Raw genomic sequence first — 26,263 nt, 5'->3', positions numbered from 1 at the left:
ATTTCTATTATTACCTAACACATTAACACATGTTAGTTCTAGCTTGCAGTGACTCATGCCTGTAATCCCAGCACTTTGGGAGGCTGAGGCGGATGGATCACCTGAGGTCTGGAGTTCGAGACCAGCCTGGCCAACATGGTGAAACCCTGTCTCTACTAAAAAATACAAAAATTAGCCCGGCGTTGTGGCACATGCCTGTAATCCCAGCTACTCGGGAGGCTGAGGCAGGAGAATCACTTGAACCTGGGAGGCAGAGGTTGCAGTGAGCCCAGATCACACCATTGCACTTCAGCCTAGGTGACAGAAAGAGACTGCATCGCAAAACAAAACAAAACAAAACAGACATGTTAGTTCTTTAAAAGCACTATGCATTCAAGAAATCAAGACCAGAAAAAAAAAGAAGCCTTGGGTTTGTTTCAGTGACTGGACAGGTTATATTCCAGATGGATCTTTTGCATATTACTGTGAATTCAGGGATGGAGCACTATATTTTACCTTTCATCTGGACATTTAACCATCTCATCTCATTTAGCATTTAAACTTACTTGTATTGAAAATTATTCTGTTCTCTCAAGCATTAGATTATGGTTTAGGAACATCTATTTGTTTCTCAAAAGGTATTTAACCCAAGACTATTTTAAAATTCTGCAGTAAATATTGAGAACTTCTAAAGGCTTATTCTTCCATAGCACTTACACATTCATACAATTGTACATTTAGTTACATTTTACGTCTCTATTTTGCTTCATTCAAACCACGTTGTTGTTGAGAGATGTACAGAGTGTATCGTGATGGTAAAAGTTTCCCAAGCTGGTGATCTTTGCATTTTCCAGACATCCTTCACCAAAGTCAATTTCTTCTCTCATGAGCAGATGGATGGATATGGATCAAACTAAAATGGAAGAACCAGGATGCTTTCAGCTGACAAATGACTCCTGCTAATCATGAGTATGGGATTTGGTGATGAAAAGAATGGCCGGGCGCGGTGGCTCAAGCCTGTAATCCCAGCACTTTGGGAGGCCGAGACGGGGATCACGAGGGTCAGAAGACTCGAGACCATCCTGGCTAACACGGTGAAACCCCGTCTCTACTAAAAATACAAAAAACTAGCCGGGCGAGGTGGCGGGCGCCTGGAGTCCCAGTACCCTTGCTACTCGAGGTAATTTGAAGGCTTGAGGGCGAATGGCGTGGACGCCGGGAAGGGGGCTGTTCATGAGTCTGAGATCCGGCCACTGCACTCAGAAACCGAGAACTTTTTTTTAATTCACCAAGGTGTCAGATGCGAGACTCTGTCTCAAGAAAATAAGTCTCAAAAAAAAAAAAAAAAGAAGTAAGACTCCAAGTTTCTTTAAAATGCAATTCCATTTGCCATTCTGAGACATATATTTCAACTAGCCCCTCGCAACAATGGTTTCTCAAACGTTTCAACTAGCCCCTCGCAACAATGGTTTCTCAAACGTTTCAACTAGCCCCTCGCAACAATGGTTTCTCAAACGTAATGAGGTTAGTTTCTGCTACAGTCCACTGGGAAGAAACAACCTTTAATACTGTTTACTAGCCATATAATTTGTTGAATAAATGTAATATTAAATCTAGTTTCCAGTTGTTTTGCTGACGTATAAGCCACATTTGAGGTACTGACTTTAATTTTTCAAAAAGCAAAGATTTTCATTTACATATTTTACATATATCAACGTTCACACGTATTTTTATGTAGAAAATCAAAACATCAATCTTCTCATTAAAATCTGCTTTTAGATGTCCTACAATAATAAACAGGCATTTCATGGAAAATAGCTATTTATTGACATTCGCAAATTCATTCACAGTCAGCCTCATCCTTCTTTGCCAGGCACAAGAAAGGTCTACAGATCGTTGATTCCTCCTTCCCTAGCCATCTCTGGAAGAAGTTCAGTAGCTATAAAATAAGACAGGCTTGGAGCCTGGTTCCACCAAATGCGATCTTCAGCATGTGCTTCACAACTTCCAGAGTGCAGTTTTTTCATGAGTAAATGGTGTGGTAGGACCTCATCAGGTGCTGGTTGTGAGCATTAACTAGTAGGATGTCAGCAAGATGCCTGGTCAAACAACTCACATGTTGAAGAGGTTCAATAAATGCCAGCCTCATTCCTTTCTTACCTTCCGTCATGTAAACTGTGCTTGCAACCCCCCAAATCACTTTCTATCCGAATTGTCTCCATTTCTTCAACACCACTCAAACACCAACTCTTTGCAGCCTTCCACTACCACTCAAACTTAGAAAGATAATACTCATAGACCACAGAGGTACTTCCATGTCTCAGCCACTGCCTTAAGTACATAAGCAGCAGTATTTCATTTGATCCTATCAACAACACAATGCTACAGTAAAATAATTATCTGTAATTTGCCAACAAGGAAATGGCATTCAGCCAGCCAGTAAATAACAGACTGGTGACTCAAACCGGCTGTCACTCACTTTCTCTTCTAAAAATTCATACAGTTTTAATTTTACAGCATTAAAATGAGAAATAAAATGTTGTTGTGCTGGATTGTCTTTCATTTTCTTTCTCAGATGATCTTAAAACATTATTAAACTCTCTTGTTTAATCTTTCATGTTTATGTCTTCTCTATGATTAGCCTTCCCAGGAACAAAGAATGTAAATTTCTACGCACAATTCTTCAACCCATTTAACAAAGGTGTATTGGATGTTCACAGGATGTGGGGAACAGTGCTAAGGGTTGGAGGTCTGAAATGAGTGACACACCCCCTGCCTTGAGTAGTTCACAGCCCAGTGAGAATAACATCCACATATTAACGGCAATATCATACAGAAATTGCCATGATAGAAATGAGTCATAAAACTAGTCCCATCAGTGATAGACTGGATAAAGAAAATGTGGCACATATACACCATGGAATACTATGCAGCCATAATAAAGAATGAGTTCATGCCCTTTGCAGGCACATGGATGAAGCTGGAAACCACCATTCTCAGCAAGCTGACACAGGAACAGAAAACCAAACACTGTATGTTTTCAATGATAAGTGGGAGCTGAACAATGAGAACACATGCACACAGGGAGGGGAACATCACACACTAGGGCCTGTCAGCAGGGGGAGGAAAGGGGAGGGAGAGCATTAGGACAAATACCTAATGCATGTGGGGCTTAAAACCTGGATGACGGGTTGATGGGTGCAGCAAACCACCATAGCCCATGTATACCAATATAACAAACCTGCACATTCTACACATGCATCCCAAAACTTAAAAAAATATATTGTAGAGGCAAAACTCGTGGAGCCTGATAGTTTTGCCAATTCAGGGTAAGGGTTCTCAGGAATATTTCTCAGAGAAGGTAATAGATGAATTGAGTCTGAATAGGAAAAATACAAATTTATAGAAAAAGATGTGAGAGGCAGTGGAGAAGTTAAAAGATTCTAAGTAGAACATAAAGAAGAAACATCCCAAACAGGAAAAATGACATATTAACCTGAGAACAAAAATTAGTATATTGCAGATGACAAAGAAAATGGGAGATGTTGACACAAATTGGTTTATATGTAGATTTATATAGCAGCTTACATCTTACCCTTTTAAAACTATTTGTCCCCATTGATTTAAAAGGAATCGTGTAAAAATTTGCCCAACAGTTTTTCCTCATTTTAAAAAAATATATGCTAGGCTTATTTAATTATTTTTTGCTACTATCGAAATCGTCGTTTTTTTTCTCCTTTACTATTTAATGTGGTGATTTACATTTGCTAATATGAAAGAAATATTACATTACAGGAATAATGATTAAGCAATATTATCTTCTTATACTTTGCTGGGTTCAATTTCCTCTTTCCTTACTGGTATTGTTTTTGACAGATTTTGTCTTTAAGGTTATGCCATGCACTTAAAATACATTTTGGGATTTTTCCTCTTTGCAATTCTCTCTGAAAGAGGTTGTATAAGTTGAAATTGTGTTGCTGGTACGTTTTATAGAACTCATCTCCAAAATCAAGTGAGCATGATGTTTGTTTTGTTTTGGTTTAGGGTAACATTTTAATAACCAACTTTTGTCTCTTCTGATCCTCTCTTTATGTGATAATTTTTATTTCATTTTTTACTTGTATTCTTTATCAGTTACTTCTATCTTTTTGGTTTATCATGATTCGTTTTTTCTAACTTTTTTGGTGGAGTTTTTGGTTCATTACACTGAGCCATTTGTCTTTTGTAACATAAGAAAAGTTCATAAATTTACCTCTAAACATAGCATTAGCTTCATCCTAGACATTTCAATATGAAGTATTTGTATTATGACTTCTATTCATCCTTTTTTTTTTTTTCTGTCACCAGGCTGGAGTGGAGTGGCACGATCTCAGCTCACTGCAACCTCCAACTCCCTGGTTCAAATGATTCTATTCTCAGCCTCCCAAGTAGCTGGGATTACAGGCACATGCCGCCACACCCAGCAAATTTTTGCAGTTTTAGTAGAGACTGGTCTTGAACTCCTGGGCTTCAAGCGATCCTCCCACCTTGGCCTCCTAAAGTGTTGGGATTACAGGCGTGAGCCACCATGCTTGGCCTATTTCTAACATCCTTTTATGTGTTTTCTATTTGAATCTCTTGTGCTCTTTATATTGTTTTCTCTCACCTCTTTCATTTCTCGCTTGCCTTTTTTTTTTTTTTCTTTGGCTACATTGAAGACTTTTCATCTTTAGGCCTAAAAGTGTTTGCAAGTACTCAACATCTCTGTTTCCTCATGGTAAAATAAGGCCCAAAATATAATTATAAATGTGAATAAAAGATCCTTCAAAATAGAACACTTATATCTAGCAATACTTAAAAGGTATAATATAAACCAAGTTGAATTTATTCCAGGAATCCACAATTGGTTTAACACTTGAAAACTAATCAATTTTACAATTAAAATAACAAGCTAAAGGATAAATCACATGATATCAACAGATTGAATAAAACTGGTAAAACAATTATACATTTACAATTTAAAAAAAATTGATAACTAGAAATAGAACGGAAACTTATTAACTGTCATAGCAGATAGCTTCCAAGCCTTAAGCAAAATCATAATTCAAGGTAAATTGTTAAAAGCTTTCATTCTGAGATTGGGAATAAGAAAATGAAACCTACTATGACTACTTTTAATTAACATTGTAAAAGATGGTCTACCCAGACAGAGAGCCATTAAGAAAAAATAAAATATCTAAATTTAAGAGAGAAAAAAATTTTAATGTTCAGATGACATGATTTTATAGACAATCCAAAAATATCTTCAGATGAATTATTATGTGTAATAAGTAAGAGTAACAAGGTTGTTAGGTATAAACTCAATATATAAAAATCAGTTGAATTTCTCTGTAACGATAATGAGCATAAAATGAAAGTTTAAAATTCATGTCATTTACAATAACATCAAAAACACTAAATGTCAAAGGGTAAATCTAACAAGGATGTGCAAGACCTCTAGATGGAAGTCTATAAAATATGTTGAGAGAAATGAAAGAAAATACAAACAAATGAAAGAAGATATAAACAAATTTATATCACAAGCATAGATTAGAATATTTCATTTTTTCTTTTATTTTATTTTCATTCTTATTTTCAAACTATAAATTTGTATTGGAAAACATTAAAGAGGACCCAAACAGAAAAAGAGGTAGACCATGCCATGCACAGAAAGAATACATATTGTAAGCAGATCAATTAGAAGATTTAATATGCAAATATTTATTAATACTTTTCAAACTCATCTATAGATTTAATGTAATCTTCATAAAAATTGATCAAGTTCATTTTTTCTTACTTTTTAAAAATAACTAGAGTTGATTCTAAAATTTATACAGAAATACAAATTGGTAAGAATAACTAGGACACCCTTGCAGAAAAAAGTATAATGTTGGTTTACTTGATCTACCAGAAATACAAACTTACTGTAAAGCTACAAATTGTATGTTACATAAGTAATTACTCTAAGAAATCAATAAGAAAATAAGAAAATCTATTAGAAAATAGGTAAGAAACCTAACAGATACTTCACGAACAGACTACCCAACTGTCAAATAAAGATGAAAATTGTCCAAATTCTCATTTAGGGGAGACAAACAAGATATCATTACACATAAAATAGAATGGCAAAATATGCACACTAGGGACAATTTAAGGTGCAGAAAAGAGTATAGGGTAACAGAGCATCTTACGTAATTCAAGGTGAAATGTAAATCGGTTTAACAATTGAAAAAACAAAGGACAAAACAACAAAACCACAACACAAACGTGTCTGGCAGTACTTATTAAATCTGAAGAGACACATATCTTATGGTCCAACAATGCTAAATAGAAATAAGCACATTTATACAAAAGTGGCTACTAAAATGTAGAAAGGCAGAATTATTCCTAATATCCTAATACTAGAAACAACCAAAGGTTCATGAACAGTGGAATGTATAAATTATATTCACATGATAAATGTATATTATGTATGTATATATAATATGCAATAAATCAGTCTAAATCAGTCAGTTTTGTTCAGGTGATACAATGCTAAATACAAACATGAAAGTAAAGACCATAATAAGACATTTGTTGTTTTTTGTTTTGGTTCTGGTTTTGAGATAACGGAAGTACTGTGAGTAGAAAGAGGCAAGTGACTGTCTGTTAAATAATCAGCACTGTTCTTTTCAATACAGCACTGTTCCTTCAAAAATAGAACACTTATATCTAGCAATATTTAAAAGGTATAATATACGCCAACCAAGTTGAATTTATTCCAGGAATCCACAATCGGTTTAACACTTGAAAACTAATCAATTTTACTATTGATATGTCTGGCTACATGGATTTTCCTTTATAACAAATGTGTAAGCAACATAATTAGTTTTTTTATATTTTCTCTATATGTTCACAATTTTAGAAAACAACTTATTTTTTTCCTAAACAAAAAGCCCCAAAAATTACTTTAAAAAAAAAAAAAAAAAGAAACTTAGAAGGCAGATCATCTGTAGTCCCTATATTTTCTAATAAGGTTCCCATAGCAACCCAAGTAGCATGAGAATAGAGTGTATTAAATTCANTACAGCACTGTTCCTTCAAAAATAGAACACTTATATCTAGCAATATTTAAAAGGTATAATATACGCCAACCAAGTTGAATTTATTCCAGGAATCCACAATCGGTTTAACACTTGAAAACTAATCAATTTTACTATTGATATGTCTGGCTACATGGATTTTTCCTTTATAACAAATGTGTAAGCAACATAATTAGTTTTTTTATATTTTTCTCTATATGTTCACAATTTTAGAAAAACAACTTATTTTTTTCCTAAACATAAAGCCACTAACATTACTTTAAAAAAAAAAAAAAAAGAAACTTAGAAGGCAGATCATCTGTAGTCCCTATATTTTCTAATAAGGTTCCCATAGCAACCCAAGTAGCATGAGAATAGAGTCTATTAAATTCACTTAGAGTATTGGCTTTCTTGGCTTGCTGTCACCAGTCTCAGAATAGAAGTCCTTCAGCCTGGCAAAGTGATGCCACTAGCTATCTTTGTCAAAACAGAAGATCTATAAACCAGCAAAAATTCCTCTAAGGTTGTTTTAGTTGAAGATGGTGAGGGCGGAGTGCTGCTCATCAGCAGGATTCTTAAGGAACACTCCTATTGAGATTCCTTCAGGGGAAGTGTTGAGCCATCAGAAAGCATCCAGCAACCACTGCTGCTGTTTTACGCATAACTCCACCTTCAAGCCCAAGAAAGGCAACGAATGAGAACCACTTAAGACTGGGGCCAGTGACGCTTCCTCCTTTTTGATTTTTTCTGTTTCTTTGTTTCTCCTGGAAGCAGGGCTGCACTTAGTTAGTGTATAGAATTGTAGTTCACGTTGAAGGTTCTGTAAATGAGAATTAGCTATTTAAATCTAGATCATTCTAACTCTGCAATTTCCATGTGATCCATCTATGTAAACTGAGTGACATTTACTGCCTACTTTAGCATTCCATCTGCCAAATCAACCTCTGCACCTGAATACCTAAAATGCATCTTGATATTATTATGCCTAAAAATTAGCTCCTTATATTCAACTTTCCCTCCCCAAACCTCCTTCTCTCAAGGTCTTCCTCATTCTAAGAAGTTGAAAACATCTTTTCAGTTACTGAAGTCAAAATCCTGGCTCATTTGTGATTGCTGTCTCTCAAACCCGGTATCTGCTCTTTCAACAAATCCAGCAAACTCCCTCTCAGTATAGATCCAGAATCCGACTGGAGTTCACCAGTGCTGAAATCTTTGTTCAGGTTGCCCTCATGTCTCCTCTAGATCCTTACAGTAGCCTTCTACCTGATTGTTTTACCCTCCCTCTCAACCACACCTGGCTTTTCTCAAAAACTCAGCTCTAATACCAAGTTTTGCCATTCCTGTGTTCAAAGCCCTCCAAGGGCTCCCCACTTCACTCATAACCAAATTCCTTACTATAACCTTCAAGGACCTTCCTGATCTGGGTCCTGGTAACCTTTCTGACCTCATCTCTTATAACGCCTCCCCTCGTTCATTCCTCTCCAGTCACAGCTGCCTTGCGCTTGAATTTGAACTTTCCTATGCCTGGAAAGCTTTTGCCCTTAAAAATCCACAGAACGTATTCCTTAACTTCAATTTCTACTAAAATACTACGTTCTCAATGAGGCCTTCCCTGGCTCACTGTTTAAAAATTCAACTCCTTGTCTTGACACTCTCCAGCCTTTTCTCTGCTTGTTTTTATTTTTTCTTTCTTAAGAATCATCAGAATCAGTCATACATATTTTACTTATTTGTCTTGTTTATATTTAGTCTCCCCTACTAGAATATTAGCTCCACAAGGGCAGAAATCTTTGTCAGTTTTAATCATTCTGCATTCCCAATACCTATAAAATGATTGGCATGTAGTAAGTGCTCATACTCTTTTGTTAATAGGAAATGAATAAGCATTTCCCAAGATGTGTCATGCTATCTACTTACACTCCAAGATTTAACAATTGTTTCTTGTAAAAGAGATTTTTGTGATGAAAAGGTTTGGGGATTTCACTAATTCCATTTCTCCCTTGGAGTTTCACAAGGCACATTTTCGGTCATTGGATATGAGCATTTACATAAGTTTAAGACAAATGCTTATTTTCTTCAACGCAGGAATCCCTCAACATATTTGATCATGGAATTCTGTCATGCACATATGTAATCACTTATTTATTTTGAATGTTTGTATGTTATGTGAGTGCGTGTGAACAAAACACCTCTTAATATCACTAGGGAACACACTTTATAAAGGGCTGCGTTAGAGTATAGAATTGGATTTGTCTCCAGGTTCAATTTTATTGAACCAGTCTATGCTTTTCCACAATTTCTAGTCATCTGGCTCCATTTAGACAAGGAAGATAAGAACACACAAAGGGAGCTCCTATAAATGGCCCTTGTTTGATACACAATGATGCCATAATATGTTTCTATTTTTAAAAATCTGTAAACTTATTACAAATTAAATTGTTATTTAAATAAATGTAAAATGTGTGTTATTCAAAGTAACTCAATAATACAAATTGCCTTTATCACAATAACTACAGTGTCAGCCAGCACTGGCCTCAACTTCTGTCTCTACCACAAATTCTTTTGATATAACCAGCAATTACTTTAATTAGACCTGCATATGTTCAACAACAGATAATATATTTATTGATCCCCTTAAGCTCAGTTTTGTACATAGTCCAGTTTCTTTATTTGTGAAGTGGTGGCAATATTTACAGTAGAGAAGATTAATGGAGATAGAGCTTGTGCGGTGCCTGGCACCATGCCTAGCACATTGCAGTTGCTGGGAAAATGGTCCCTTTACCTTCCTTTAATTGTCTGTTTCAATACAGTGGATTTGGGTACACAGAATGAGCTATAAATATAAACTGCACAAAAGACTTCAGATGAATATACCTGTGATTTATACGTGTCATGCTTTCATGCACATTTTTCTAATTACCTTACAGCAAATTATAAAACAAAACGTTTAGTTGAAGCTCAATTATAAATGCTGATTCTAACAATTTGCTCTATACAGCAGAGATTGGAAAACATAACTCACAGCCAAATTCTATTTGCCATAAACTCTTTCAACCATATTTTTTGTTTAGTTAATTTTGTCTTTCAATGTGAAGGGAGTTAAATGTCATCTAGGTAAGAGTAGAATAACACTTCCAGTGTAATTGGAGCTGATGCTAGCATATATAAAATCACTAAAAGTGACTTATGAAAATCCAATTGTCCGGCAACATTTAAGAGCCTGCTCTATCCTAATCTCCTAATCTCTGAACTGGGCATGAGGGACACACAGATGAATACAGCACAGTAGTAAGAGCTTACAGACACCCTTTGAAAATAACACCATGACAGCGTCCGGGAGTAGAACCTAGCCACTCTTGCTACACTGCATCTTTAGCCAGATCAAAATAATGACTACATGAGACATTTCCCAAGACATTTCTGAAGGGTAAGAACTGCTTCTGTGATAATGCATCTTTGCTAATTAGAACGATTTTACAAGGGTGTCATCAAGTCTCAAAGCTAATTGTATGGAATCCTCATTGAAGAAGGACTACAACTGTCTATCTTTCTATCTAGGTGTAAATACATTGGGCTATAAGAATTGAGGAACTGAACTGGTTGTCATTTAAAGACAAAAGCAGTAAAGGTGAAATTATAAGACTATACCTAGTAGCAGATAGCCAACAAATGTGTGCTGTTGAAACTTAACTTTGAAACTTTGTCTTTACTTGAGAAAATGTAGGCACATCTCGTAGCATCTCTCAGCCTCAGTTCACAATAAGTATGCAGATCTGGATTACAGACTGAAAGGTCTCCAAGGGTCCGTTCAGCCACAATGTGCTACGATCCCATAAACTATTCATGGAAATATTCTGAACAAATCAATAGCACTGACAATACTAAGCCCCAAAGCCCAAGTGTATTGGTCATATTATTCCATTAAATCACTAAGTCAGTTGGATAGGTAAAATAATGCATTTGAAGTAGTTTTCATTTAGTCAAAAAAAGCTGCCAGAGGTATTGATCCAATCTGAAACTTTATAAAAAGGCTCAGAATTGTCAAATACACATTCCTCTTCCTGTAAGAGAACCTGAGTTACCATCTATATGGGACAGAATCTCAGACTGAACCAGATCTTAACTATTTTCAAAGTTTCAAAAGGGGATTCATTTCCAAATGATATCTGGTAAACTTTCCCCCAAAGATGCCCTACAATTCTTCAATACCTAAAAGCCTGAAAGCCTTAGTGATTACATTACAGTTGACTTACGATGTATAGTTTATATTTAATTTTTTTGAAGATCTGTGTTGGCATATGACACAATTTATATTTGGTCTTAATTACTTCAGTCTCACTTTTACATAAGCAGAAGCTTTACAAACTCAAGTAGTTTTATAAACTGGCAGAAATTATAATTTATTACAGTTAATAAATAATAGTATTCATATCCTATTGCTGTTTCAACAATGGCAACTTGTAAGAAATGTCAGCCTCCTAAGATGTTGGGTGTAATAAAGCAATCTCCCTGGACCATGGAATCACTGTGACCCAGCAGGTACACTGTAGTCTTCAGAGAAAACTCCAGCTTTCTCAAAGATAGTTTCTTTAATACTCATGTTTCAGCTACAGGAGCATCATGCTTTTGCCTTCTATTGTCACAGTTGTGTTAGAAAACTCATTGTGTTCTCAGTAGTAAAAATATATACATAGCCATACATTTTCCAAAAAAGAAAGAGTATTTAGAAAAGTTACAGTTACGGGCAGAAGATTATTCTTCTTGGATAGAAGATTGACTTTGCCAAATTGAAGATATTTTCTTATTATAACAACAAGCTAAAAAAAGAAGGTTTTGAAATCTGGAACTGTAGTTCTGAGATTTTGATCCCATTTCTACAGCAAACAATAAATAAAGGGACATCCACGCCCATCTCAGTATGTCCTCACTTGTCAGTGTGTATATCTGAAGGACAGAATGACTGGAAAAGTTCCAGCTGTTATCAGATAGAATCAATATTTTTTGTATATATGAGAGAAAAGAACTTTAATGTGCACATTACTGTCTTTTCATTGGTCAGACTAGTGGCAATAGCAAGAACACTAATCCTTAATGCTACATATATTTTTCTGTTGTTATCAAACATCATTCAGGTCTTTGCAGTATGAAGAGTAAGAACCACTTGCTTCTACAATTCTAGGTAAAACTTGGTAAATATATGTTGGGAAAATAAACATCAGTTAGAAGGAGAAAGCACAACTAAGCTACTGGTTAAAGAAGGACAGGGGATAATGTCACATTGTTTTAATAGTTTAGTATCCATTTTACAGCAAAATCAGTTTTCTGTGTTTGTCATAACTGTGGGCATTGCCAAACTACTAGATCCTACCTACAATGGCATTTTAGAAGTTACTTTAGTTTTGATGAGAATTTAAACATTAATCAGGGAAAACAGAAAGGTGAAAAATATTTTCCAAATTTCTTTTGGCTGAAAGAATGTCAAATTTTTAAACCTTATTTCCTCAATATGCAAAAATATCTCTATTTTTTATCTGTGGAACAGAAAAAACAAAGATGACAAGAGTTAGAACAATATGTAAAGTGTTATATCTCAAGTAAATCATCGTAAATATAATATATAAGTAGAAGTTGCTAAAAGGCAGTTCTAGACTAGTCCACTAAGAGTGATATTTTTGTTGACTAAAGGCTATATAAAACAACTGCAGTTATGTAAGACAAGCATCTTTCTTTTTTCAAGGGAAAATTTTAATGGTAGATAGGTAAAACAAGGTGTAGACTCATTATGCTTATATCTCTTATACAACTATAAAGCCAAAACAAATTACAAGATAAATATAAGCAATATTTCCACACCAAGAAAACTTAATATAAATACATTTCAAATAGACAGAATTGCATAATATCATCTCCACTCTGTAAAGTGTGGCTGGAGAAGGGGAAAAAGAAACTATAGCGAAATATTTACAAAGCTATCTCCTGGATAGAGACACAAATCTGGTGTGAAAAAAATGATAGAAAAGATGAATCAGGATACTTTGGATCATTTACTGCATATGAGCTACTCTGGAAGTATAACATACATTCTCTCAACTAAGTTTCAAAATACCGTGGGACATAGGTTTTAACTTCTGAAAAGTTAATGACAAACCACAGCTTTTCTGAAAATAGTGCACAGGAAAAGAAAGAGTTGAAAATAATATCATAATAAGCATGACTAAGGAGATAAGACTTAGAGAGAAGCCAGGATAATTATGTTGAAGTACTAGACAGACTATGAGGTGAAGGAGCAGATCAGAGAACAAATATAAGTTGACTCAGGAAATTCTTTTCAACAATTCCAAGAGTTGTTAGAATATACATTGCACTATTATTAGCCCTGTCTTACAGATAAGAGTGCTGAGACTCAGGAAAATTAATGTACCCAAATTCTAGTAATTAAAAAAGCAAAGATTAAATTCCAGGAATCTATGACTTCATGATCCTGTGCTATATACGCAGACATATTTCAACTCTATATACAGACTGATCAGCTAAAAGGGACAGGTTCAACTTGCTGATCTCTGAGACTTCTACTAAATGTATAATTAATAATAATATATCATTTATTCACAGAAATAAGAGCTTGATTGGGCAATTGCTGCAAAAAAAAGACCTGTAATTACATAGTGTTTGATTTTAATAACAAAAGCATGACTTTTTATAACAATATAACTTTCCAAGAAAAAAAAAGCATGCCTTCTTATACGGCATATTCCGCATACATCAACATATTATGTAACTAGATTTGAAACAATGTCTTCTACACATTGAGAGCATCATAAACTTATAAAAGTAAATGTTTTTAGAGAAAGGGTATGGTTGTTTTCTTCCAAATACATTATTTTGTTTTATACTAACCACATTCCTGTGAGAGAGGTATGAATATTTTACAGGTGAATAATAGTCTTAATCACCCACGCAGAGGTAGCCACTGGCAGCTAAAGTAATCATTGGTTTGTCAGGTGTTTAAATCTGGGCTTTTCCTGGGATCCTAGTCATTGGTAGCAACTATTACCCATCTTAAACAGGCAGTATTGAGAAGATAACACAAAAGAATGTGTGACATAGACCTTTGTGGCATATGGAAGTCCTACACAAACTAGCCAAAGGCTCTGGGAAAGTATGTGGTAGACAATCTCTAAGATGCCCTCAAGGACCCTATCTCCTTGTAATGTGAGCTAGACCTACTAACTCCTGACAAATAAGATATGGCAAAAGTTGTATGATACCACTTCTGAGACCTAACCAAAGAACTTACAACATTTACCTTATTTGGTGACATTATTGCTATGGACCAATGATTTCTTTTTTTTTGTTTTTTTTTGGTTTTTGAGACGGAGTCTCGCTCTTGTCGCCCGCGCGAGGCAGTGGCCGGATCTCAGGCGTCACTGCAAGCGCCGCGCCCGGTTTACGCCATTTCCTGCCTCAGGCTCCGAGTAGCTGACTACAGCGCCGCCCGGGCCACCTCACCCGGCTTAGTTTTTTTTGGCTATTTTTTTTTATAGAGACGGGCGCTTATTCACCATGTTAGCCAGGATGGTCTCGTCTTCTGACCTCGATGATCCGCCCGTTCTCGGGCCTCCCAAAGTGCTGGGATGACAGCTTGAGGAGCCACCGCGCCCGGCCCCAATGATTCTTTAGTACCTTCCATTCCCTTCACCATCCTTTTTGAGCAGAAATGTCTATAACGTTCGCTTGTCTGCCGTTGCATGTTAGGTGTACGTGGGACAGATAATTGTCTAGTTGACACATCTACAGTCAAGAAGAACTCTACTCGTGTTGCCAAAGCTTAAGGAACTACATGTGAAGAGCCTCATATTCACCTGGATTTGATTTAGACAGTGGGATTTGAAATTCGAGCTGAGACTGGAATGAGATGATAATGTCCTTTTTGTCTTTCACAATATTTTGGGGATAGAGACATAAACCATGGTAACACCATAATCTAGCAAAGTTACAGTAGAACACATAAGTGCCTTATACACTAAAAATGCAGATCTGCATGCAAGATGTACTAGGAAAGGGTGGTAACTCTTAGTGTCATGGCGCGTAGAAATTACATGCAGAAAAGATGGGCATGGACAATTACGGCATGTTAAAAGAAGAGAACATGCTTCTGAATGGTTGAGAAAGGCGTGAGTAGATGAGATGAGGTTAGCCAGGTGGTGAGGCAAGATGCATCTAAAATTCTGTAGTATTTGGCACTGTTCCAGGGGAAAAAAATGAGGAAGACTCCTAAAGCACACAGCCCGGTTCTTGAGGGTTTCCAGACACACATGCACACTCAGTAAAACAGGAAAACACAGTGTAGTACATTAGGAAATGAAGAAAGGAAGAACATAGTTTAATTGCCTATATGTCAAGACATGCATATGTGGTGTGTTACATCATCAATCTTTATATTAATGAACCATCAGAGGTGGACATTGATATAGATAAATACATACACACATACAAAAATACATAGATATATATAGCTAGGCAGATAGCCCATGTCTCACAGCATATAGGAGATGAAGTCAAAATTTGATAAATGTCCACCTGGCTTCAGAGTGTGAGTGTGTGTGTGTGTGTGTGTGTGTGTGTGTTTAATACAGTGCTTGAATCCTATAGCAGGCCTTTTTCTCACAGCAATAGAAAAGTAGAATCATTGAATCACTACTGTGATACAGTACAACTCTAGAAGATAGACATCTTGATTATTTTTTGGTAGGAATAAAAGGCCCTACATTCTCATACAAGCATGTTTGTGACTGAAGTTAGCAGCCTGAATGTAATGAGAAAATGAATGGGTAGTGAACAGATAAAGACACAGCTGTTATTACTTCATTAATAAAGCCTTGAACTGCATCTTTTGGTAAGTTAAATGGTACTTTCTTCCTCAAAAACTCATTAACTAAGTTCGCATGCTACTATTTGCTTTTTGAAGCATCCATATCTGAGGTGTTAATCTATTTCACTCACAATAAGAACTTGGCTTTAAAATAGTTCATCAATTGCTCTGACAGCAGGAACCATCCTGCCCAGAACCAATGAGCTTGCAGGTTGTGTTTGCCTTGTTAAACAACCATAGCTGCCAAGACAATTTGGAAACAGTTTAGCATTTTGTGCCTAATTTTCATCGTGTAACAAGCAGAGCTGCCCCTTGGGACACAAAGCACACTCTTATTTCAACCCCTTTTGCTAAAGTTCCTCATTAATTCTGCTTATCTTCCTGTACTGCTCATATTAACTCTAATTCAGCCTTCCTGGGAACTGGAGTGTGAGATAGAAACGGGTCACTGGGGGGCCACTCCTTACGGTGCTCATGGCCCTACAGCATGGGTTGCCAGATAAAATACTCAAAAATGAGTTAATTTGAACTTCATGTAAACAACAAATACGATGTTTATAGACACACCTCATGCAATACACGAAACATACGGAGTCTACAAAAGTATTTGTTGCATCTCTGAAATTTAAATGTATGTGTTGTCCTGCATTTTTATTTACTAAATCTGGCCAACCTACCCATGATGTACCTTCTACAGCTGAGGCCCTAGTTGAATGTAGTTATGGCCCTGGCCTAGTGTGCTTGGAGCCCAGCACAAAGTAGGACATCATCATATTTGGAGAAAATACACCATTTTATATTATGCTGCTGGGGAAGGATTATGGGAAGTGTTCAAGCTTTAGAGACATTTGGATCTGGATTATTATTCATCTTTACTATTTATCAGTTGGGCATATTACTTTTACTTTCATCGGCCTTATTTCTTCACGTATATCATGGGGAAAAATTCCCTTACTAGGCTTTTTAAAAAGACTAACTTTCTGTGTCCTGAATCTCTATGTCTTTCTTTCTCACGAATGGCAGTCTCACTCACCCTCACTCTAAATATGGACAGCTTTCTTGAATACATATTACATAGCTCCCCAAATCTGGTATTCCCAAGGATACTAAAATGAAGTATCCTTTACTTCAGGCAGCCGGAGAAGGGAGGTGAATGGGATGGGTCAGTGCTATTCCCACAACTCCATGCTGTCGGAGGTTGGGGAAGAGAGGCCCCTGTGGACTAGAACCGGCAGGGAAGGCTGAAGCTAAGCCTCAGTGTGGGCTACTCATCAGTATTTGGGGAACAATTTTCCCCAAACCAAAGGTCAGGTGACTCAGGTTATGGTGATTTCATACATCACGTATTGAAGATTCTTGGTAATTTCAAAAGACAAAATATGGTAACTCCTGTGAAGTCACCTACCATGCCCATAACTCATATAATAGTGAACATTCATTCTCTTTCCTCTATGCCTCATAACTGGTGAGTGCTTGAAAGCTTCATCAATAAAAGGAGCCCATATTCAATATACTTTCAATACAGCATAATCTTCTGTTTCAATTCTCATGCAAAAAAAAAAAAAAAAAAAAGGGATGAAATCCTTCTCAGAAGAGTGAATGCAACATGCAGAGAGGCGACCTCACTGGATAAGCAAGTTTACTTGACTTCCGTAAGCTGAGTTCCAATCCTGTTGGAAACATTAATGTTTAACAACTTTAGCACTCAGTACTACTAGCTTCAAATTTAAAAAGTCTTCTTTAGGCCGGGCGCAGTGGCTCATACCTGTAATCCCAGCACTTTGGCAGACCGAGGCAGGCGGATCACGAGGTCAGGAGATCGAGACCATCCTGGCTAACACGGTGAAACCCCATCTCTACTAAAAAATGCAAAAAAAATTAGCCAGGCGTGGTGGTGGGCGCCTGTAGTCCCAGCTACTCCGGAGGCTGAGGCAGGAGAAAGGCGTGAACCCGGGAAGCGGAGCTTGCAGTGAGCCTAGAGCGTGCCACTGCACTCCAGCCTGGGCCACAGGTGGAGACTCCATCCCCCACCCCCCCAAAAAAAACCTTCATTAAATTAATACCATTTTTTAATGCTACTGGTTAAACAGAGGAAATCTCAAGAAAGAAGATCTCTGATTGAGAATTAATCTAGAACTAAATTGCATGCTCTTGGGTTTCATGGGTGCTTCGCTTATACGTTTTAGGCATTTAAGCAACTTAAGAGTTAAGAAAACATATACCATTTACATTTATTTTACAAGTGTTATTTCAATAAGTATTCCTCGAACTTTTATAATCATGCTAAGCATTGGGCTGGAGATCCACAACCAGCAAGTTCTGCTATCACAGAACTTATTTCCTAGTGAAGAGGCTGATGAGAAAAAGGTGAACACATAAATTAGTTAGACTTTAATAAATGCAATGGAGGAAACAAAAGAAGCTAATACGAATAAAATAGGCAGTACATAAAATAGAGAGGCTAAGTCAAATCTCTTACAGAATGTATTTAATTGAATTATTTATTATGAGAAGGAATCAACCATGTGCAGATAAGTACAATAGCTAGTGCTGAGGGAAAGGCAGGACAAAGGCCCTGGGGTAGGTAGAGAAATGAGAATAATAACGTGGTAGGAGTGGTCAGGGTGCTAGGCAGAGCCAAAGCATGGAAGACTTGGCATGGCAGCTGATAGTACCTAGATTTCTTTCTAAATCCATTAGAAAGTTTCATGCAGGGGAATGGTATCCTTTTATGTATGTTTTAAGGAAAAAGGTATATGTAATCCAAATTAAATTATAATGTGATTCCCTTTGTTGATGAGAGCCAATATTTCCAAACAGATTGCCTCATCCTCATCCTGTTTACGCTGACATCTTCATTAGGATGTTTCCATCTCTGTCCATAAAAATCAAATGCTCTTCCCTCGAAGACCAGTTCAAGGTCCACTTTGCAACTCATCTCACTGCCTCCCCAGGCATTCTGCACTTGCCGCTTTCTCTGAATCTGGCATAGACTAAATGAAAATTTATCCTTCTAATGTCCACAGGGTTGCTTAAAGGGCTAGCATTTGGTGAATATTTGAAGTAAAATCCCAAGCTTGTTCCATTAGCTAGGATTCTGCGATCAGTGCCTTCAGGCAAACTCTGCACACAGCTACTGACAGAGTAAGCTGTTTAAGAAAATCTCATCACTTTCCTGCTTGAAACCTCAGAAGGTTTTCTTCTGCAACAAGATAAGATTACACTTATTTCAAAGGGCAGACAGGATGGTCATAATCTGCTCTGGCCCCTTCACCAACTACATCAAGTTTATCCAGTTCTGGGACTCCTTGCCATTTCCCAAATGTGCTCTTCCATCTCTTATTTCCCTCTTCCTTTTCCCTCTCTCTCATGTTTCCTTCCTCCAGCTACCAACTGTAGAAACATTATTTTTTATTCTTTCACTTAAAAATGGCCTGAACTATTCTGATGTATGTGGGTGCTCCTTCCTCTGTCTCCCTTTACCCCAGGATTTACCTTAACCGTAGCTCTAGCATATATGCTCCTTTAGACAAACAGTTCAAAAAAGGTTGCCTACAATAGATTTCTCTCTGAGATTCACAGATGAATAGAATACACCTAAGACTTTGTGAAAAAATGCAGTAGAGGTGCAGAACCTAATGTTTTCTACACGTATGTGAGCTCAAATTCTATTTATGTTCACGTGTGTCAAACATATATTAACATCCTGTATATGTCTGGGACATCTTCATCTGACCTTTTGTAAAACAAAACAAAACTTCAATTTAAGTCCTTTTTGCAAGAATTGCAATAATTGGTTTAAAAGTCTGTCCCATGTGGCTGGATGCCGTGGCTCACGCCTGTAATCCCAGCACTTTGGGAGGCTAAGGCAGGTGGATCACCTGAGATCAGGAGTTCAAGACCAGCCTAACCGACATGGTGAAACTGTCTCCACTAAAATAAAATAAATAAAAATAAATAAAAAATAAAAAAAAAATAGCCAGGCATGGTGGCAGGCACCTGTAATCCCAGCTGCTCAGGAGGCTGAGGCAGGAGAATTGCTTGAACTCAGGAGGCAGAGGTTGTAGTAAGCCAAGATTGCACCATTGCACTCCAGCCTGGGCAACAAGAGAGAAATTCAGCCTCAAAAAAAAAAAAAAGAAAGAAAAAGTGTGTCTCATGCACTGAACTGTGAACTTCTTGAGAGTCTGTCTCGCTTGACTTATTGTAGCTGGCCCAGTACAAGGCCTGAGCTCTCACAGGAACTCAACACATTCTGACTGACTGAACCATCATGAGCTCACAAAGCAGACAGACTCTGCTTATTGAAAAGAACCTGTATCATCTTCATTTTGCTGCATCTGCAGATGTTCCATCATTGTCCTTTCTTCCCCGTCCTATTCCACTGACTTATCCTAGCTCCTGAAGCAATGGTAAGGCAGAACTGGACATAAAAAAACAATTTTTTAACCTCTCTGATAACTCAGAATTACTTTCTTTCTTTCTTTCTTTTTTTCTTGGCAGAGTTTCAATTTTTTTGCCCAGGCTGGAAGGCAGTGGCACAATCTTGGCTCAATGCAACCTCTGCTTCCAGGGTTCAAGAGATTCTCCTGCCTCAGCGTCCCAAGTAGCTGGGATTACAGGCACGCACCACCACACCTGACTAATTTTGTATTTTTACTAGAGACGGGGTTTCACCATGTTGGTCAGGGTGGTCTTGAACTCATGACCTCAAGCGATCCACCTGCCTTGGCCTCCCAACTACTGGGATTACAGGCGTGAGCCACCATGCCTGACTCTCTCTGAGATTTACTTTCTAATGGAAATCTGAACATCATTGTTGCTCATTATTTCCCTTTATTTTAACACATTCCACATTTTCAGAACCTACTACCAACTCATGTGCAGTTGAGATATTTGGCATGTGTAAGTAATCAACTTGATACTGATTAAAAGATCAGATTATTCTGAGTCTGATTTGATAAGTCCAATGTCCAATCCTTTTTGTTAGACCTGCTCTCTGACAAAGAAGCGTTCACTTTTTACAAGAAGTTCAATAATTTGGTAAATGTTCAAGCTATGCCCTTATTTCAGTTCATAAAAATGTTTCCCTAGAAGAAACTAGAAGCTCTGCTCATGGCTGGTCTTGATCCTTCAGCTAGAATTCATTGCTCCAAATCTACTTATCACTGTATAATTACTACATAATTAATGTTTCACCATATTACATAAGAAATTCATGAAAGTCTGCCCAAGATTTTGCTAACATCCATATATTCACACCTACATAGAAACTTCCAATCTAGTTATTTAACAACTTTAAGGAAAATATCATACTATTAATCTAGCAAAGATGTATTGGTCTTAGGTTAGCCTTCAGTGAACAGCACTGCTTTTTCCAATAGTTTAATACTTTCCTCAGTGTCTACCAATCAAATTTGATTAGCTGATGTTAAAATCTTGTCCAAAAACATCTTTACAGAAATACTCATGTTCTTCTTTGTAGAAATCATGATTAATAGACCTGCATACTTCTTCAATACATCTTTTGGTTATATCATTTTCAAAGATCACTGAACACTATTAATCTTACCTGAAAATCATCTCAGAATTGAATTTATTTGACTTAGTTGTCGTGATTTTGTGTAAACACTTTTACTTCTCCTAGTAGGAGGTACCAATATGGGCTAATGACTACTCTTAATAATTAAGCCAAAATATTATCCTTACATGTATGGCTTGGTAGTCTTTGGAACATCCATGTCAAATAAAGATAACTTTGTTAAAACAAAACACTTGGAGGGCTTGTGATTAACAGTGCATGTACTGAGGCCTATGTTAAAATAAACAAACAAACAAAAAATCAAAGTGTAAAGGGAGAGAGTGGGCCGGGCACATTGGCTCACGCCTGTAATCCTACCACTTTGAGAGACCAAAGCAGGAGAATCTCTTGAGCCCAGGAGTTTGATACCAGCCTTGGCAACATAGAGAAGCCCCATCTCTACAAAAAAAGAAAGAAAAAAAAAAAATTAGCCGCACATGGTGACACATGCCTCTGGTCCCAGCTACACAGGAGGATAAAGTGGGAGGAAGACTTGAGCCTGGGAGGTCAAGACTACAATGAGCCACGATTACACCACTCCACTCCAGCCTGGGTGACAGAGCAAGATCCTGCCTTGAAAAATAAAAAATAGAGAGAGGTCATATTCCTTAAAATAAAATAAGTGAGAAAACAATATTGTGTAAGTATTAAATACTTCTTCAACAGAATCTTTAGGAACCAGTGGAGAGATGGTTCAAATCACTATTTCATTTGGCAAATGTTTTCTATCAGAGGAGATAGATGAGTAAGGTCTTTATACCCCAATGGCATACACAGTAGAACCACCCAACTGACTTCTCTCAACACAGTCTGTACTCACCACAAAATCTTCAATACAATACAACGTCTGTAGATTATCCTATATGAAAGAACACAATGACCAGCTAAGTGGTCCTTTTTATACTTTAATTATAATTATAATTATAATTATAGTTATAATTCTGAATATATAGCTATAAAGAAGATCTGGTTCATATTTCATTTGCTTGTAGCTTGGATAATTGTGAGTTACTAGCCAAGATCCTTATGACATGAAGAGATTCAGAAAACATCACCTTCAAAAAACTAAGGACTAGTCACAGAACTGCTTTGCCATTTGAAACATTGCCAGAGTATAACCTCTTTGAGGAACCATGGAGCCCTCTTGCCCATCCGTTAGTCACCTAAATAATTCAAGAGCTCTGGAGAAAGAAAGATAGAATTCAACTCCTATCTGCTACTTTCCTGCTCTTTAGAAAGATATTTCAGCTAATTAGTAGTCAGGTTTTGTCATTTATAAGATAAAGATATAAATAGTTACTACTTCCTGCACTTATTTTGAGAGCTTAAAGAATCATGTAACTTTTGTTTTTCCATCATATCTGATTTCTCATATAGTTTAACATGGCAAAGGGCACACTAGCAAAACTAAACTCTTTTAATGGCACTCCTCCACAAACACACATCTATGCATATATATCCATAAATTACCATTTTATTCTACACAAATATAATATATTCAAATGAATGAAAACGCTTTTTTTTTTTTTTTTTTTTTTTTTTTTTTTTAACAAATAAGTCTACTTCAGAGACTCCAACTTAGGAAAAAAGAATCCTCAGTTCTATCTCTAATGCCAATTCACAAACTAGAACAGAAATATGAATTCATTTGATTGACATATGAGCCTGTTAGATTTAAAGGGAAACACCAATTCATTTACAATATGCAGGGTAGCTCTAAGAAAAAAAAAAAAAACACTTCCTATCATCTAAACAGGATCATAAACTGGTCACTTCTTAGGATATTATCCCCAGTGCTCACTAAAATGCACTAAAGCCTATTTTCTTTACACAAGGGGATGAAAGAATACCCAATATATGATCAAGTTTGAAGTAATATTCTATCAATTCTAAACCTATAAATATATTTTATATCACAGACTTTGAGTATAACACATTTCTATGCCGTCCATATGGAAAACACTGTTTCTTTTCTTTTTTAACTTAAAAACTACAAAGATTATCTTAGAATGACACTTTATGATTTTAATTAAGAATCTCATTTTTCTATGTTCTATACATCTTTTGATTAAAAAAACTTACACCAGAATTTGCTCAAACAATACTTTCCATAAATATATTATGCTATCCTAAAAACAATGTCAAATCATCAACAAAACATTTAACTGACAGCATTCATTTCGTTTAACAGATGAGAATGAAGGAAATTTGCATGAAAGATCTTCCACATAATCTTCAACTCTCCTTGTCCCTTGCTAGTACATTTTCAAATGGGATTGCACCTGCTTTCATATAAACATCTTTGATGCTTGGAACATCAAATGCATCAAGGCATTGTTAGAAAAATAACTACTTAACGAATAGCTCAAAAGGACATAAGGAGATATGTTTCATGATTGGGCATCTCACACAGTAGCTAGATATTTGTTAGATAAGAAATCCTTCCAAAATGCACCTTCCAAAATGGCCAGTCTGACATGCCCTTTGGTCAGCTGCCTAAACTAAATGCTTGGTTGTTTCTCACATCACTCAATGAATATTTGGGCTTATGAGGAAGCCTGTCAATTCTGTCTCTTGATCTATTCAAACTGTTAAGGAAATTTCGAACATCTGACCGTAAAAATCTCTATTTTCCCTCATGCATGCATGAATGAATGAGGCTAAGACATGAATTTAAGATATACATTTCTTGTTACTGATTTTCTATCAACTCACTTTATTTCAAAAACTTCACAAACACAATTCTGCTTCTGTGTGCATTTCCAAATTTCTGCTCTAATTATGTCAGTGAACTTCATTTTTTAAGTGACACCATATTCCAAATCAGTATTTGCTGTTGAAATTTCCATGGTAACAATCCCAGGAGCATCATTAAGAAAAACTCATGAATATAAGTGAAAAATCCTGTTGAATGTTGACAGTTTTACAGACATTAGGTTTGGCATGACTTCCTCAATAGGATAATCACTCCTTAAAATTAATAGATCAATTCAAAACCTTTTGGTTACTTGTTTTCCTGGAGTTGATATCCTCTTTCCAGTCCTAAAGTGGTGAGTCTCAGAAGCTGATAGATACAGGAAGAAGGACTGAAATAGCAAATCTCACTTTAATTTGGGAGCAATATGGGGCCAGTATAGATTTGCACTACGGCATTTCTCAGTATAGCTTATCCACTTTGGCTGATACTCAGCTTAAGTGTCTCCTCTCCTAGAAAGCTGTTTCTGAACTTTCCAAGTCCATTCAATTGCTTTCTTTTTTTTTTTTCATATCATATCTTGTCTAAACCTTTTTTAGTGCACTTATTATAACACCTCACTTACGTGTAGCTTTCTCTTTTTAGTTTTAGAAGTTTTGGACATCTAGGAATATGAATTATATATCTGCATATCCAATATCTTATACATCTGGCATATAGTAAATGTGACAAATGTGTGTCAATTAAATATAGGATTCTTGCAGCATATGACTTGGAGTTTCCTGCTATAAAATAGGAATTTGTTAAACTCTATGAAGTATTGTGGTTTTGAGACTGATCAGTAAGCTCACAAATAGAGCTGGTCATTGAGAGTATAAAGATTTGGGAAGAAGAGATGTGTGCTTCAGATCATCACCTCCTTGTGACCCTGTGTTCCTCAAGAATAAGTGAAATTCATATTGCTCAAAGCAAGAATAACAAAAGTAAGAGAAAAAATGTGTTATGTATCTAATTAAAATATAACAACTGGACAACACAAGCAAGTGACATTTATCCATTTATCTCAGGTACGCAAAGTTGGGTCAATATTAAAAATCAATTAATGTAATCCATCACATCAAGAGACTAAAAAACATCACATGATCATATCAATAGATTTAAAGAAAGTATTTGACAAAATCCAACACTCATTTACGGTAAAAACTCTCAGTTAACTAGAAATAGAGGTGGACTTTTTCAACTTGACAAAGAATATCTACAAAATATCTATACCTAATATAATTTTTAATGATAAGAAACTTGTAGCTTTCTCATTAAGATTATGAACAAGGCAAAGTTGCCCCTTTTCATTGTTCTTTTTCAACATCATACTGGAAGTTGTAGTGAATTAAATAAGATAAGAAAAGGAAACAAAAGGTACACAGATTGGAAAGGGAAGAAGTAAAACTGTCTTTGCAGATGACTTGATTGCTTAGGTAAAAAAGAATTTAAAAATTAAAAATATTCCTATAACAAATAAATGATTATATCACTGCAACAGGATACAAGGTTAACATATAAAGTCAATAATTTTCCTACATACAAGTAATAAACAAATACGATACAAAATTAAAAACACAACAGCATTTACATTAGCATGCCCCAAAATGAAATATCTAGGAATAAGTCTAGCAAAATAAAAGAAGTATACAAATAAAATGATAAAACGCTAATGAAAGACTTAAAAAATAAAACCTAAGTAAGTGAAGAGATATTCCATGTTCATGAATAGGAATACTCAACATTGCCAAGATGTCAGCTCTTTTCAACTTCATTTATCGATTTAATGCGATTCCAATAAAAATCCTAGGAAGTTATATTGCGTATCTTGATAAACTGATTCTAAAATTTATAGGGAGAGGCAGTAGATCCAGAAAAGTCAACACAACATTAAAAGACAAAGTTGAAAGACTGACCCCACTTTACTTCAATACTTACTATGAAGCTATAGTAATCAAAACAGTACGGTATTGGCAAAAAAAAAAAAAAAAAAAAAAAAAAAAAAAAAAAAAAAAAAA

General features: G+C 36.1%; 1 protein-coding gene across 2 annotated transcripts in view; it reads right to left on the bottom strand.

The window, feature by feature from the left end:
• The window catches only part of NRG3 (neuregulin 3), a 311,679-nt gene that overhangs the window by 91,073 nt on the left and 194,343 nt on the right, over positions 1 to 26,263 (bottom strand). The gene's annotated exons all lie outside the window — the stretch shown is intronic.

This window comes from Rhinopithecus bieti, unplaced genomic scaffold, assembly GCF_001698545.2.
Source record: "Rhinopithecus bieti isolate Rb0 unplaced genomic scaffold, ASM169854v2 scaffold_12689, whole genome shotgun sequence".
Lineage (NCBI taxonomy): Eukaryota > Metazoa > Chordata > Mammalia > Primates > Cercopithecidae > Rhinopithecus > Rhinopithecus bieti.
Note: the sequence above shows the minus strand (reverse complement) of the source record. Positions and strands in the feature narration are given on the sequence as shown.